We start from the raw sequence: 14,855 nt of genomic DNA, 5'->3' as shown, positions 1-14,855 counted from the left end.
TATTGGTTTTATCTCTAATATTTTTGAGCTATATAAGAAACTTAGACTACATTACCTGAAAAATCCATGTTTGTTCTTATATTTCCATTAGTATTTTTCTTTTATCTTATTTTATCTTAGTATTTATTTATTTGAAAATGAATTTTCCATTTGACATTTCCAAATACACTTTACTTTTTAACAAGCAATACACTGTCTTTGGGGATAACAAATGTCAATATTAGGAAATTCAATTATAAAAAAAATATGACATCTAGTCTGGGGTAGATATATTCATTTTGGTAACATACATTAAGTGGCACTAATTACACAGTAACTCTAAGGTAACTAGCATGAAACCACAGAACTGTAACTGTGCCACAGCTGCATGGACTTGGGCCTTTCTTGTAGAATCCATTTTCAAAAAACCAGATACCCATGCCAGAGCTATGCCAATGAAACCTGTTAAAGAGTAAAGCACTGAAGTTGTGTCTCATGAGAGTACCTTGCTGTTGACAGATGATAGGCAGGGAAGGTTAGTTATAAAGTAGCTGCAGCCTAATTTGCAAAGTTACCAACTGTTTCTCTTTCTAGACAGAAGCAAGAAGTTAAGAAATTCTTTGAATTTGCCATGGTGTGTCAGGCAGAAGTGTAGAGGAGGGTTGTTAGAGTAGTGGCAAAAGGATCCTGGTAGACCTGATGGGTTTGACATCATTAAGAATCAGGATTGATTTCTAAATACTGGTAACAGGATGACGTGCCTTAAATTTCTAATCTTAGGTAAACTGTATATAAATGAAAAAAGCCAGTGTTCATCCACTGAGATTAATCAACAGCACTTCAAAATTCACCTCTTAAGCGCTGTGCCTGCATTAAGGTTTCACAAGATAAGTCACCCAGAGATTTTCTTCCCACGTCTGGCTTGCAGAGCAGCTTTCGCAGCCACTTCAAAAACCTCTCTCACTCCATCTTTGGTCTTTGCTGAACACTCCACGTACCCCAAAGCGCCAGTCCCCTTGACCATATCTCTGCCCTCTTCGCGTCTCACCCGCTTCTGCTTCATCTTGGCTAGCTCCTATCTTGTGTGCACATCATTCCTAAGATCCTTCTTGGTCCACACTAGGATGATGGGCACGTTGGGACAGAAATGCTTGACTTTTGGTGTCCATTTCTCTGGGATGTTTTCTAAACTATCAGGGTTGTCAATGGAGAAACACATAAGTATAACACCAGTGTCTGAGTGAAAGAGGGACCTCAGGTGATCATCATCTTTCTGCCTGGCTGTGTCAGCTCTACCCGTTTCCCATCCACCTCAATACGGGCCACATAGTTCTGAAACCCTGCGGGTGCATACCCCTCTGGGAACTGGTCCTTGCTGAAGACAATGAGCAAGCACATCTTGCCACAGACTCCGTCACTGACAACTATCAGCTTCTTCTGGATGGGAGCCATTGCTGGAGGACACTGGCCTGGGTGGCTGACATTGTACAAAGTACCTTGAACTTCTCAGAGGACAGGCTCAGGCGACGAATCAGAGTCCAGTCTCTTCGTGCCCAGGACGCGAGTCTCAAGCTGGGAAAGCAGGGCTGGTAACTGAACAGGAGACCACGGACTCACGAGAGAACCGATGGAGGACGCAGGAAGGGAGCGCGAGCCAGCCGGGGCGGGCGGCCTCTACCTGATTTGAAAACTCTTACAGGTGGTGATTCTTTCTCTTTTTATCTTTGGTAGTCCTATTGAAAAACATGTTTATCTGTGTGTTTGCTCATCTGTATCTTTGTTCAAGTGTGTTTCTTGTACTCTTTTCTTCTGGTTTCAGTTTTACTCATGCTCATTTCTTCATCCTCCCTTACTAGTTCTTTCAGGTAGGGTCTGTGAGTGGTAAGATATCATTTTTTTTTTAAATGTTTGGAAATGAATTTGTTTTACCTTTATTTTAGAACGCTAGTTTATCTGGGTTTAAGATTTTAGTTGACCTTTAATGCTTCAACATATTAAAGGTATTTTCATTGTCTTCTGGCATTTATTATTGATGTTGAAAAGTGTAACGTTCTAATTGTCTTGCCTGCCTAGCACATCTGACTCGTTTCCTCTGAGACATTTTTTTTTTTCTTTCTTTCTTTGGTGTTCTGCAACTTCACAAGTATTTGTGAATTTGTTTCTAGTTACCCTCTTCAGATTGTTTTTCACCTTTCATATTTGATCTTGTTTTTAAATGTTCACCTCTAGAAAACTATCAGAAATTTTCTCATCAAATATCTTTCTGCCATTTTTCTCTCTTACACTTATACCTTATTTTTTTAATCTATGATACATTTATCTTGAATCACTTTTCATATTTTCTATAACTTTATATTTATGATGCTTTATTCTAAGTGATTTTCTAAGAACTCTTTCCCAATTTATTAATCAGCTTGATATTTATCTACTTCACTATTTTGCAATGGCTATAGTTTTATTCATTTTTGAAAGAATATTTATAATATATCTTCAGTATTTATCATATTTCCGAAACATTTTAGTTACAAAGTTTCACAATACATCTCTGACAACTATTTTACATGATTAATAAATGTTGTAACATTCAAGAGAGGAAAAGACTTTGACCTAGATAACATTGAAGGTTTCATGACACTCTATATATGCTTGTGAAGTTTTTGAAATAATTATGAAAGCATATTTATTTGGGGTTAATGGCCAGATGTATTTTCCCTGCCAGTCATTAACCCTCAAGCCATGTCTCACTCCTAGGTCATTACTGTAATTATAAGCAAATATTTAAAAAGCAGCGTAGGTATACTAGTGTGTGGATGTATGTGTGTGTGTATATATATGTATGTGTATATATATGTGTGTGTGTATATATATGTGTGTGTATATATATGTGTGTATATATGTGTGTGTGTATATATAGATATATATTTACACATAGATGGTGTTATCATATTTGGTATGTATAGGGGACATCTGGAACTATGTGTTCAATTCATTAATCACAAAAATTTGTTGATTAGATTATCTTTCATTTTTAATTCACACTGTAATTAACTTGTAAGTTCAGTTGGAGTGATGTAATAATAACAGAAGCACTTTTAATTATAAACTTTATATTGTAGTTAAGTAGACTGAAAGTTTACTATTAAATTGAAAACAGATCTTATTAGGAACATTTAATTCTGGCAAAGAAAATGACAATGTGGCATTTATGCTAATCATGTGGAGGTACAGATGTTAAAGAGAAAAGGGCTTGTTCCTTGTAGAGTATTTCGTACCATGTGTCCCAGTAAGAATATCTTCTCTTGGACTTGCTTTAGATATTGTAACAGCTGCTGAGTCTCTGATTGGGTATGAAGCCCTAACTCTGACTCCCACTACGCTAGTTCAAGCAGAATTAAGTCAGCAGAGCCACCACACAAACTCTCCTTTCAAATTGAGCTACAAGGGTAAGAGCTGAGTGATTATTATATCTAAGATCTATTTTTTCTTCCCACCAAATTAACCCCCCACAACCCACTTTCTACCATTCAGTCTGCACTTCTGTTACCTTCTGTTGGAAAATATTTAGCTTTTTTTTGACATTGAGCCTAGTGTTTTTCTATGGGTATACTTGTACATATGTTTGTACTCAGAATTTATCTTATATTTTCTTTAATACTATTAACAATACATTTTAGTTGAATATTTTCTAATTCAAAATAATTACTCAATGTTTGTTGTTTACTCAAATGTCATTCATATTATAAACAGTATGGATCCTGGTGGCCAACCTGACCGTGAAAAGCATAGAACTTGCAGATACCCTGAAAATAAACCAGGCATTTAGAACTTGACCTGTTCAATTTTTATTTGTACTTTAACTATTTTTCAGACTCCACAGTCATAAAGTAGCCAAGAAAACCAGGAATTTTGAAGAAAGTCAAGAAAATTACTGAAGGCCAAGAAATTAAGCCTAGTGGACAATTCACCTAGCACAAGAAGCATGGTGGACCATAAAGACATTGATCACTGAAGTTATGTATCCATGCAGAAAAGAGAGGCAGAAAGCACATATTAAATAAAAGAAAAAACCAAAATTGTTTTGAAATTATCTCTCTTGCAGAAGATTTGGGGAGCTTTGCCACTTCAATTTTCTGATTCTGTTTTGGTGCATTTATTTTTTAAATTAACGGCCCATGGGGACTTCCATTTTTGGCAGATTAAGTTACTATCTTCCAATTTTAAATAACCCCAAATCCAGGAATCAATGAAGTCATGCTGTAAATTGTGTTCATGTCCATAGAGAAGCAGAATAAGTTTATAATAGTGGAGAACACCAGATTTAAAATCAGATGGCCTCAACTGGAATTCTGGCTTTGCCCCTTACTCTCTATGGGATCATGGGAAAAGCATTCAAATTTTCATTTTTTTCTTATATAACATGGGAATAATATAATTTGTAGGATTACATTTTACAAGTTAATAAGTTATTATTTCTTATAAACTATAAAATAAATTTACATTTATAAATTTTGTATAATGGAAGGACAATATATGGAATAAAATTTTTAGTCTTCTACAAAGATAATAAACACAAAGATCACATTATACAGGCTAACCTTTAGAAGCTTTGGAATCCCTTTCTTTGGAGGTCACCAAACATATTATAAATCACCATCTGTTTGAGATGGTTCAGTGCAGAAAATCTAGAAGCAACAGCAAAAACAAGCTAAGTTTTCAGACTACTTTCTAGCTTTATATCTTTTATATGTTGAGTAGCATAAAGGTATTTATATTTTTTCTCTTTGAAGATAGTTATCATTAAAGGCTATGAATTAGCAGAATTTTCTTGGTGGAAATAATTTCTAAAATTATGTATTTTTATTTTAAGTTGTTTTCAACATCTAAATTTCACATAAACACAAACACTGGTAGTATTCCCAAAATACTAAACTCTTTAGATTACTAGATAAAATGCATAATGAATTAAATATATCTTTGCTTCCAAAAACTTAGGATGGACAGAGTTAGTCCCTTTGTGATTAAAAGCCAGAGTTGTGAATTAGCCAAAGGGTTTCCCTGGCCATCATTCTGGATATAGATCTTCAGTGAAATTTTGGTAATACAACAATAGAAACAAATCTGACCAAGTATCCAACAGAGTAACATTAGAACCCACAACCGCCCAAGTTGCAAACTGTAAGTCTACATAGCTCTGTTTTCCAGAATACCAAACTTATGTATTTGGTGTCGTGGTAGAGAAACAGACACCCCTACCTTATCCATCATTATTATTTGTCAGAATGGGTATAAATATGTCCAAATGTCTTAGCTTGAGACAATGTCCCAGTAATCCCAGTTATCTCATAGGCATTATTTTATTATTTTTCCGTTAAAGGTTTCCACATCTCAACTGTCCTGATGCTGCCACTGCACCATTTGTGCTATCATACTGCTGCTTTTATTGACACCTTTATTTGTGTGTCAATTTTCAAACTGGTGTGGCACCATGAGCCCTGGTTAGACATACACCTTACCTCTCCTTAACAGGATGGCAAAGGTGCTCTATCCAACTGTCTCAGGACCCCATGCTATGGCTGTATCTTTCCTGGGCTCTGGGTGTCTTTCTGTTTGGGACAGCTAATGAAACTCTAGTAAAGCTACTGTCTCATACTTTTGCATAACTTTGTGTCCTAGCAAGGTAAACATCTTGGGGAAAACAACTCACAAATTTTAAATTCCTTTTTCATACTTCATCATCTGAGGGATAATGGTGGGATTCAGTTGATTTTAGTCTCCAACATGGATTGAGGTACATTGTCAAGACTTAACTCTCTCATCCCAAACCCGTTCCTGTGTCTTCTTTCTGACCAGGGTAATTCTCTTTACATATGTATCTATTTGCCCTAAACACATACAGTTTGGAATTCTACATTTGTACTATTCCTTCTTGTCTGCCACCAGCATATAATATCTAATCTACCAGGCTCCCAGTTTCTTCTCAGGAAAATTTCAGCACAACCCCTCAGGAAGGAATGTACTTAATGAATTATGAGTTATTATTTTCTGTACTAATTTATAAATCACTTTAAAATAATACAAATAAACATTATATAGTTTCATTAATCAATTTATTGAGTTGATAGATATTAATTTAATACTTATAAAGTACCTATTACTAATACAGAAATATAAAACTAAAAATGGATTTTTTTCACAATATTATTTTATAAAATAAATGAGCCTATCATCCTGAATAAAATTTCTAGTTGGTGGGATGATAGTTCACAGTGGATGCTCTCTCCCATCCCTGCCCCACAGCACATCTATCTAGCAGGACACATGCTATGACTGATATTTCCAGGTCTCAACTGACACTGCCAGTGGTTAGAAGCTCCTTATCTGGCATTTACGATCACAATGTGATAAAGTCTTGGAGTTTCACCAAATCTTTTACAAAACTTTTGAACAAAGGATTAATTGACTAAATCCCTTCCAATGTGTTTCTCCTGCCCCAGGATGGTACGAAGTAGTGAAATGGGGTAAGAGGCAGAAAGAAGTTAAGTGTCTGAGTAATCCACTGTTGGACAATCAGTCTCCATATTGTATCAGATGGGGATGTAGTAATGCACTTTTTCTGATTTCCCAGTTCTGTAGCTCCACTTATTGAAAGAATAGCTTCTATTATTGGATTTGACAATCCTCCTTTTCTCTTTTCTTGCCAAAATATTCATGCAGTTTCAAAATGGGAAAGTCTTGAGTAACATTCACTTCAGAATAAAAGACTCATTTAGTTTTTGTTTTTGTTTTTTTTTTTGATTGCTTTAACAAGTAACAATTATCTCCTGTGTCTATTCTACATTCTTTAACATTTCTCATTATGGTCTAAAATGTTTGGCCTTGTCTTGATGGCTGTACCAAATAGTCTCATTCATTTAGGATCATAGCACTATAAATAAAGTGTATGGCTTTCTTTTTCTGAATATAATAAATATTTATTAATCTAATTATATTAATAATTCATTATAATTAATATAACTGTTCAGAATTTTGGAAATTAGATGCTGCGAAATATTTTTTTAGCAGTATGCCCTTTCTATTCTCATGGTCTCTGGTATAGGAAATCATGCCTGTTTCAATATGTTTGCCTCTGATATCATGTTCCAATGTCATTTCCAATGAACAAAGGAATCACTGTACTAGGAAAACTGGTTACATTATTTAAGGAATTAGACAATTGACTGTTCCACAAAAGTATAAAATTAAGTTTCTGTTAACAATTTATGAACAAGTATACACACACACACATACATACACACACACATGCACACAAAAGCCACCAAAGTTTTTACTTGAACACAGAAATTAATCTAGATCTTTGAGAGCAAGGAGCTCATGGTGAACTTCATTACAAAAGTCACATTATTCTGACATAAAATAGAACCTGACATTTGGCCTAATTATACTTTTCAAGTCTTTAATATTCTGCTTATCATTATGGATATTTAAATAAAGAAAACTCTTCTGATACCTTTTGCCCTTTTTCTGTTTCATAGTCTTCTTTGAATTAAAAAGGAAATTAAGGTTTTCTCAACTAGAAGTTTTAATAGATAAATGAATAATATATTTAAAAATGATGCTAAAACTTACCCCTAATAATTTAAAACAAGGGTATATTTTTATATTAAGTAAAGCATCTATTGCTTTCTCAAATATCTTCTGAAAAGAATAGAGTCAGAAATGCTTTATTATGATTCTAGGCAACTTTGAACTTTGACTTATTCAATCTGAGTCATCTCTAAAACTTTTAGGGTTTTTGTCATCATTTTGCTATATATTCTTTAATATTACTTTAATGGATTGGCACAAATCAAAGAGTAGAGTGCCTTCCAGTAATTCATCTCATTGGACTTAGTTAAGTCCAGAGGGACATGCTACATTTCAGACTGTCAGGCTGATTTATATGAAAGAACATAGAGTCATTTACTTGGGTGTTACATTAACTAGACAGCCAAACCAGATCAATGATTTTGGCATTGTCGAATTCTATAATACTCCTAAATTTGAAAAAAAAATAGAATTACTGAAATTAAATTTATTTTTCTTTCTCTTTTTCAGATTTCATTTCTTTAATTTTAAATTCAGGAATACGTGTTGAGGTTTGTTACATAGTTTCACGGGGATTTGTTGTACAGATTATTTCATCACCCAGGTATCCAACCTAGTACCCATTAGTTATTTTTATATTTCCTACCATATGCTTTTATTATATACCAGGGCGATATTCTATAATATTTGCAATCTTGATACATTTTTATACAAACATCAATAATTCATCCATAGAAAGATTAATTAATGAGACTGCTTAGGTAATTGAATCACAGCACATTTTCTGTAAACAAGATGAAATTATTAAGGTGAATAGAAAGTTGATAAGTATTTATGGGATCAACTAAAGTAAGAAAAAGGAGTGGTTTTACTTCAGGAGTATAAACTAAATATAACTACTTATATTTGTCTACATTCTCTATAATTGAGCATGTATTCATTTTAATATGTAAACACAATAGATTAAGTTTGGTATATGCTTTGTTTCATTCTACTTTAAGGTAAAAATGTAATTCTTGCAATGGGCAACTCACCTATTCTTATAGTTTAACTATTTAGTTCTCTATTCCATGTGCACACACCAATCATTAATTATTGGTTATATTTTAATTATGTATGACTTAAACTTTCTTATAAAAATTGGACCTTAAACTCATCATATGCAAAGTCATAATAGTACCCTCTCCTACATCGGAAGCAATTTCTCCTGCTTTCATTGTTTGTTTCATACACCCTTGTGCTCTCATTCTCTAAGAACAGAAAGCTGAAAATCATTGGCCTTCTCTCCCTCAGAACATCTAAATGTTTCTAGGATTTACCAAATTCATCTCTAATGCATCTCTCCAAGCATTTCCTCCACCAAGTACTCTCTATTTTAATTGTTTCTTCTTCTTTGTTTTAGTTTCTCTTATTTTTGACTACATAATTATTTCTCCAAATTAGTATCCACAACATTGGTTTCTCTTTGCTTAATCAATTTTATATTATGCTGTCAGATTAATATTTCTGGATCATAATTCTGATCAATAAATACTCAATTCAATTGGGTTTTTCTTAACAGTTCTAAATTTATATATCTTAATATATCTTATCCAAAACTTAGTACTTGCACATTGTAGACTAATCAACAAATATAACCAAAATGAATTAATGGTGAATTAAAATATTTTCCATGATAGTAAATTATATACCCTAGTATAGAAATAAATGTAGTAAAGATAAAATTATATAAATGCCAATATTATATAACTCCCCAGTGCCTTATTTTTTTGGCTTTTGTTTTCTGTTACATGTGTCCACATCAAACATTGATCATTCAGTTATTCATGTCCTTCAAATCTCAGATTAAATGTTACGTTCTCCTTGATGTCTTCCTGATTGCTGCAGGCAAGGCCACACTTTTCATTCTTGTGTCTTTTTTTACCAGGCATGTTATCACAGTCCTCCTTGAATAATTATATAACCTAAATGTCCTCCTTCCACTACTTCTATATATAGTCCTGACCACAATAATCCCTGAATTCTACTTCCGAACATTCTCACTATCACATAGGTGAGATTATTCCTGCCAAACCACTCTTCCTCCATATATATTTCTAGATATCCCCAAAGGTGTGTGTCTCAGACCTTCTGAATCTAGTTCATTTCTATTCCCAGACAATAATCACCATGATCTTCCTTTTTGGCTTCAGCTTATACATGTTACATTTGAAGAATCCCCACGGTGTATGACCATTTTAAGAATGGTACTGCTTCTGTTCAGCAAAAGAAACTATCATCAGGGTGAACAGGCAACCTACAGAATGGGAGAAAATTTTTGCAATCTATCCATCTGACAAAAGGCTAATATCCAGAATCTACAAGGAACTTACACAAATTCACAAGAAAAAAATCAAACAACCTCATCAAAAAGTGGCTGAAGAATATGAACAGACACTTCTCAAAAGAAGACATTTATGTGGCCAGGAAATATATGAGAAAAAGCTCATCATCATTGGTCATTAGAGAAATGTAAATCAAAACTACAATGAAATACCATCTCATGCCAGTTAGAATGGCAATCATTAAAAAGTCTGGAAACAACAGATCTTGGTGAGGATGTGGAGAAATAGAAGTGCTTTTACACTGTTGGTGGGAGTGTAAATTAGTTCACCCATTGTGGAAGATAGTGTGGCGATTCCTCAAGAATCTAGAACCAGAAATACCATTTGACCCAGCAGTCTCATTACTGTGTATATACCCAATGGATTATAAATCATTCTACTATAAAAACACATTGAAGCACTATTCACAATAGCAAAGACTCTGAACCAACCCAAATGCCCATCAGTGATAGACTAGATAAAGAAAATGTGGCACATACACACCATGGAATACTATGCAGCCATAGTATTCATAGAACTCATGAATGAATGAGTTCATGTCCTTTGCAGGGACATGGATGAAGCTGGAAACGATCATCCTCAGGAACTAACACAGGAACAGAAAACCAAACTCCACATGTTCTCACTCATAAGTGGGAGTTGAACAGTGAGAACACATGGACACAGGAAGGGGAACATCACACACCAGGGCCTGTCAGGGGTTGGGGGAAAGGGGAGAGACAGCATTAGGATAAATACCTAATGCATGCAGGACTTAAAACCTAGATGATGGGTCGATAGGTGTAGCAAACCACCATGGCACATGTATACTTACGTAACAAAGCTGCACATTCACTACGTGTATCCCAGAACATAAAGTAAAATAAAATAAAAGACAAGGAATAAAAAAGAATGACACTGCGGCTTCTCAAGCCTCTTAGAGTTCCTGATCCTCAGAGATTAAGTGAATGAAGGATCTGGAACAACAATAGCAAGAATTATCTAGCCCTAATTTTGAGTCTTGCTTGCATCTGAGCTCTACTAGTGCATTTCTGCCCAGGTGCAAAGCCTCTTGTGCAAATCACACATTTATCTTCCAGCTCTAACTCACCGACACCAACAGAACACTTAACTGGTAGAAGTGAGGTCAGCTCATTTTTTCCTAGACCAGATTATTTTCCAGGGCAAATATCCAGCGGTCTGCAACCTGTCAGGGTATGTGCTATCTTCCAGGGAAACCCAGAGTTTCCTAAAGCCTGACATGTGGCCCAAAGAAACTTACTTGCTCTTATTTTCTCTCCAGAAGATGAGGCCCTCATCTCTGCCTTCCTCAATGTCAGTTTCCTTCAGGATATTTTTCACATTTGCTTCACCACTCGGTTATAAGTAGACAGTGTACTTCCATTTCTTATCTCAATCAATTCTTTCACAAAAGGCTGTGTGAGAGTGGATGACTAATATTTCTAATAGCAGTTTGATTTTATACTTTCTTCATTTCACACTCTTTCTGCATCATTCATTCTGCCCAGCCCTAGACCCTACCATTGTCTTCATAATTTTACCAATAGGTTTTGTGTCTTCCATTATTCCCCAATAGACGATATCTTCACCATGGATAGTCTTATCATTACTCAATACTTAAAAGGTAAACACCTCTTTCTTCTCTCCCTGACTCCTCAAAGATTTTGTGAATGTTTTCTCTTGCCAGAAACACCCTTCCTCCTTCATCCTTCCTCCACTTAACTAAGAACTTGTTAACCCTTGGCCTTCATCAAGTCTCATCTTCTCTCTGTTCTCTGTATAAAAGTTTCTAGGTGTTTTCAATTTCTTACCAATATGACTGTAATTTTATTCAATATTAAAAAGAAAGCAACTCTGTGGCAAGGTTCACTTTTTATGCTTCTTTCATATTGATTGTGACTTACTAAGTGATGGTAAATACTCAATCACCTGAATTTGCTTAATCTTTTATTAACTGACACATAAGGTTGTCTGATCTCTGATCCTGTTTCAAAACAACAACTCTGTTTCCTAATAAAGTCACACTCTGAGGTACTAAAGGTAGAAACTTTAACATATCTCTTTGGAGGGACACAATTCAATTTAGGTCACTTATAAAGCAATTGAGCTGATTTTCCAATGGAGTATATAAAGCTCTAAAGTTAAAACCAATAAAAGAGCTCTAAGATATTAAGCTCTTTCCTCAGTAGATATAAAGGCTGTCACCCTGCAAATGGGTTACTGTGATAGAAACAGGATTTTTGGGGGGATGAACAAGTTCACAATTTATAGAAACTTTTTGAGACATAGAAAATTTGCTCTATACTTTATTTGTCTCTGTGTTTTAGAAAGAATACACATACAGTAAATGATTATTTAAATAATATGTCTTCTGTTGAATATTGACTCTCTTTCTCATATGTCTTTCAGGGCTTGAGATGGAATCATATTGAAACTGTGAAGCCTTCTGCCAGAAATAACTTCATGTAAAGTGTAGGAGACACCACACAAGAGGTTACTGTGAGGAGACAGGCTCAAATGGTAAGATCCTCATACTAAGAATAAATGAATAATGTCTATGCTGCTTGCATTACTTTTGTTCCCTGTGACAAAGATAAAGTTAATTATTTGGAGATAGCAAAGAAGTCTGTTTATTGAATGTGACATGCTAGATGCAATTCTGGATTGCAGTATATTGTAATATTAAAGATCAAGGAACTTTTAATAGGAATCAAATACAATTTTTAATTGAGCCCATTTATTGCACACGTGAGCTGTATTGAAAATTCTCCGAAATCAAAAACACGCAGTAATCGTAATTTCAATTAAAAAGTGAATCTTATAAGCTGAATCTTTTTTGCTTGGATTCTCTTTAAATCAAACAACTCTAAATTACTTTTACTGAAAGCTCAAAATTGATTTAATGTTGACTATATCCTTTATTCATAAATTTATCCTCTGTCTTTTTGACCTCTGGTTGATTTCATGTACTCCCTCTTCACTAAAAAGAGTTTATTGATACACTGTGTCTACATGATGCCATGACATCTGAATGAAAGATTTGATATTTGCTATCCAGATGCTCTGCCTTCTAGACTCCATCTGGATATTTGGCCTTGTACTTACAAACCATCTGGGTTTGTTACTATACTTTCCACTTTTCAACCAGATGTTTTGGCATTGTGTGGACAAAGCATGTGGCATTGTCTATAAAATGTAATTATGTAAAAATAAATAACACTATCTAAGCAATTAAAGGAAAAACATTTTCCCATCTAAAAATCTCAACAATATTTTCTTAGTAATATTATCATGGCAGGATATATTCTTTTTGCTCTATTTTAACACATTAAATTTCATATGTAAACAGAAAAGGAAAATTATATAAATGATATATGACTTGTATGCTATGCATACAAATGTGTGTAAAATGATTTATTAAATTCAAAGGAAATTTCCAATATTTTAATATTTCATATTAAAAATTTTTAATAATTTGTAATAGAAAAATATCTGTAATTTAATAAATTTTTAAATTTATAGTTACAATTAACCTACTAACTATAACTATAATAACCTATGAAAATCTCAGTTTAGAAGTAATATTTTCAAAGTTTTAAAAATTAAACTTATAATAAGAACAGTTAAATCATATTTTCAACAAAAATCTGTTTTAAAATCATTCAAATACCAGTATGTATTTTTAATAATCACCTGATCAGATCTTCAACATAGATATTTATCTTCATGATTTTAGTACACATGTACATGTACATCCGGTATTATTGTTCTGGAAAAAAGACAAACAAGAAAGATACTACTCCAGATGACTATGGGAACTAATAGCTTTAATTAAATTTGCTTCAAAAGTCTTTATGTTGTTCATTATATGGGGATTATATGCTATATAATAAGTAAACATTCCCCCAAAAAAGGGGAAGATTAAAGGCAGCTGATCAAAATGTAACAAATATTCCCCAGAAGGTCCTGTGGCCATTTTAAAATTCTGTGTAAGTAAAGTGAGGGTGTGTAATCTGAGTTTATGGTAGATTTTGACCAAAACCTCTCAAATATGTCACATGAGAATCTCACTCAACTGGCTCAGTTTACCTCAGTTGTAATGGATTTAGCTCTGGGCCCAAAATTTAGGGCAAGGATGATGAGAAACTGTTAAGAGAGACATTGTTCAAGATAGGAATAGACTAGAAATACTAACACATAAAGTATTTCTGGCAGAATATATTTACCTTAAAAATGACAAGATTTTGGGGTCAAATGGAGAGGAGGAGAAATAATAAGAAAAGTTCTTCAAATATTTTAGTATTATAAGAATGTAAAGGAATTTACAAGTATTTATGTTTCTAAGGGCAAAATTAGAATGATAATCCAAAAAAAAAAAGTTTTGCTTCAATTCAACGGAAGTGTCACATTCCTTGTGGAAGTGACTTTCCTATCACTAGAAAATTCATATGAGGAATTCAAGTATAAGTTAGGAACTTGATTAGATGGCTGCTAGGTTCTTGTCAACAAATGTTTAATGTCTCAATGTTCAGAACACTACCTGATACATAATAGATGGTTAACACATGAGTAACTACACAAATTCTAAAATTGTATTTCAGATATCACCTCCCCTAATTAAGACAAGCAGATTTATCATGTTCATTGTACAGCCATCTGCACCCTCCAGGCCAATTCATTTCATTGAACATAATGTGAAACATACCTTCTGGACTGTACAAGCAGTAGGTCTTGTGAGAACCTAATTATCTAAAAATGTCCAGGTGGTATGATTTTTATGTGGTGATAAAATCTTGAAGTTAGTGTGTAAACCAAAAGTAAGTAGATTCACAACTAGCTAAGAAAATCTACCAGATTAAAGACCAAAGTATTGTGTCTTAAAATCTCCAACAAAGAGAGTTTTCCCCT

At 33.9% G+C, this 14,855-nt stretch overlaps 1 pseudogene; it reads right to left on the bottom strand.

The window, feature by feature from the left end:
- Nucleotides 1–871: 871 nt before the first annotated feature.
- On the bottom strand, nucleotides 872–1,431 carry LOC104670202 (annotated as a pseudogene).
- Between the last annotated feature and the right edge of the window lie 13,424 nt (nucleotides 1,432–14,855).

The sequence above is a fragment of the Rhinopithecus roxellana genome, chromosome 4 (assembly GCF_007565055.1).
Source record: "Rhinopithecus roxellana isolate Shanxi Qingling chromosome 4, ASM756505v1, whole genome shotgun sequence".
Classification (NCBI taxonomy): Eukaryota; Metazoa; Chordata; class Mammalia; order Primates; family Cercopithecidae; genus Rhinopithecus; species Rhinopithecus roxellana.
The sequence above is the reverse complement of the archived record's forward strand: the minus strand, read 5'-3'. Positions and strand labels throughout refer to the sequence as shown.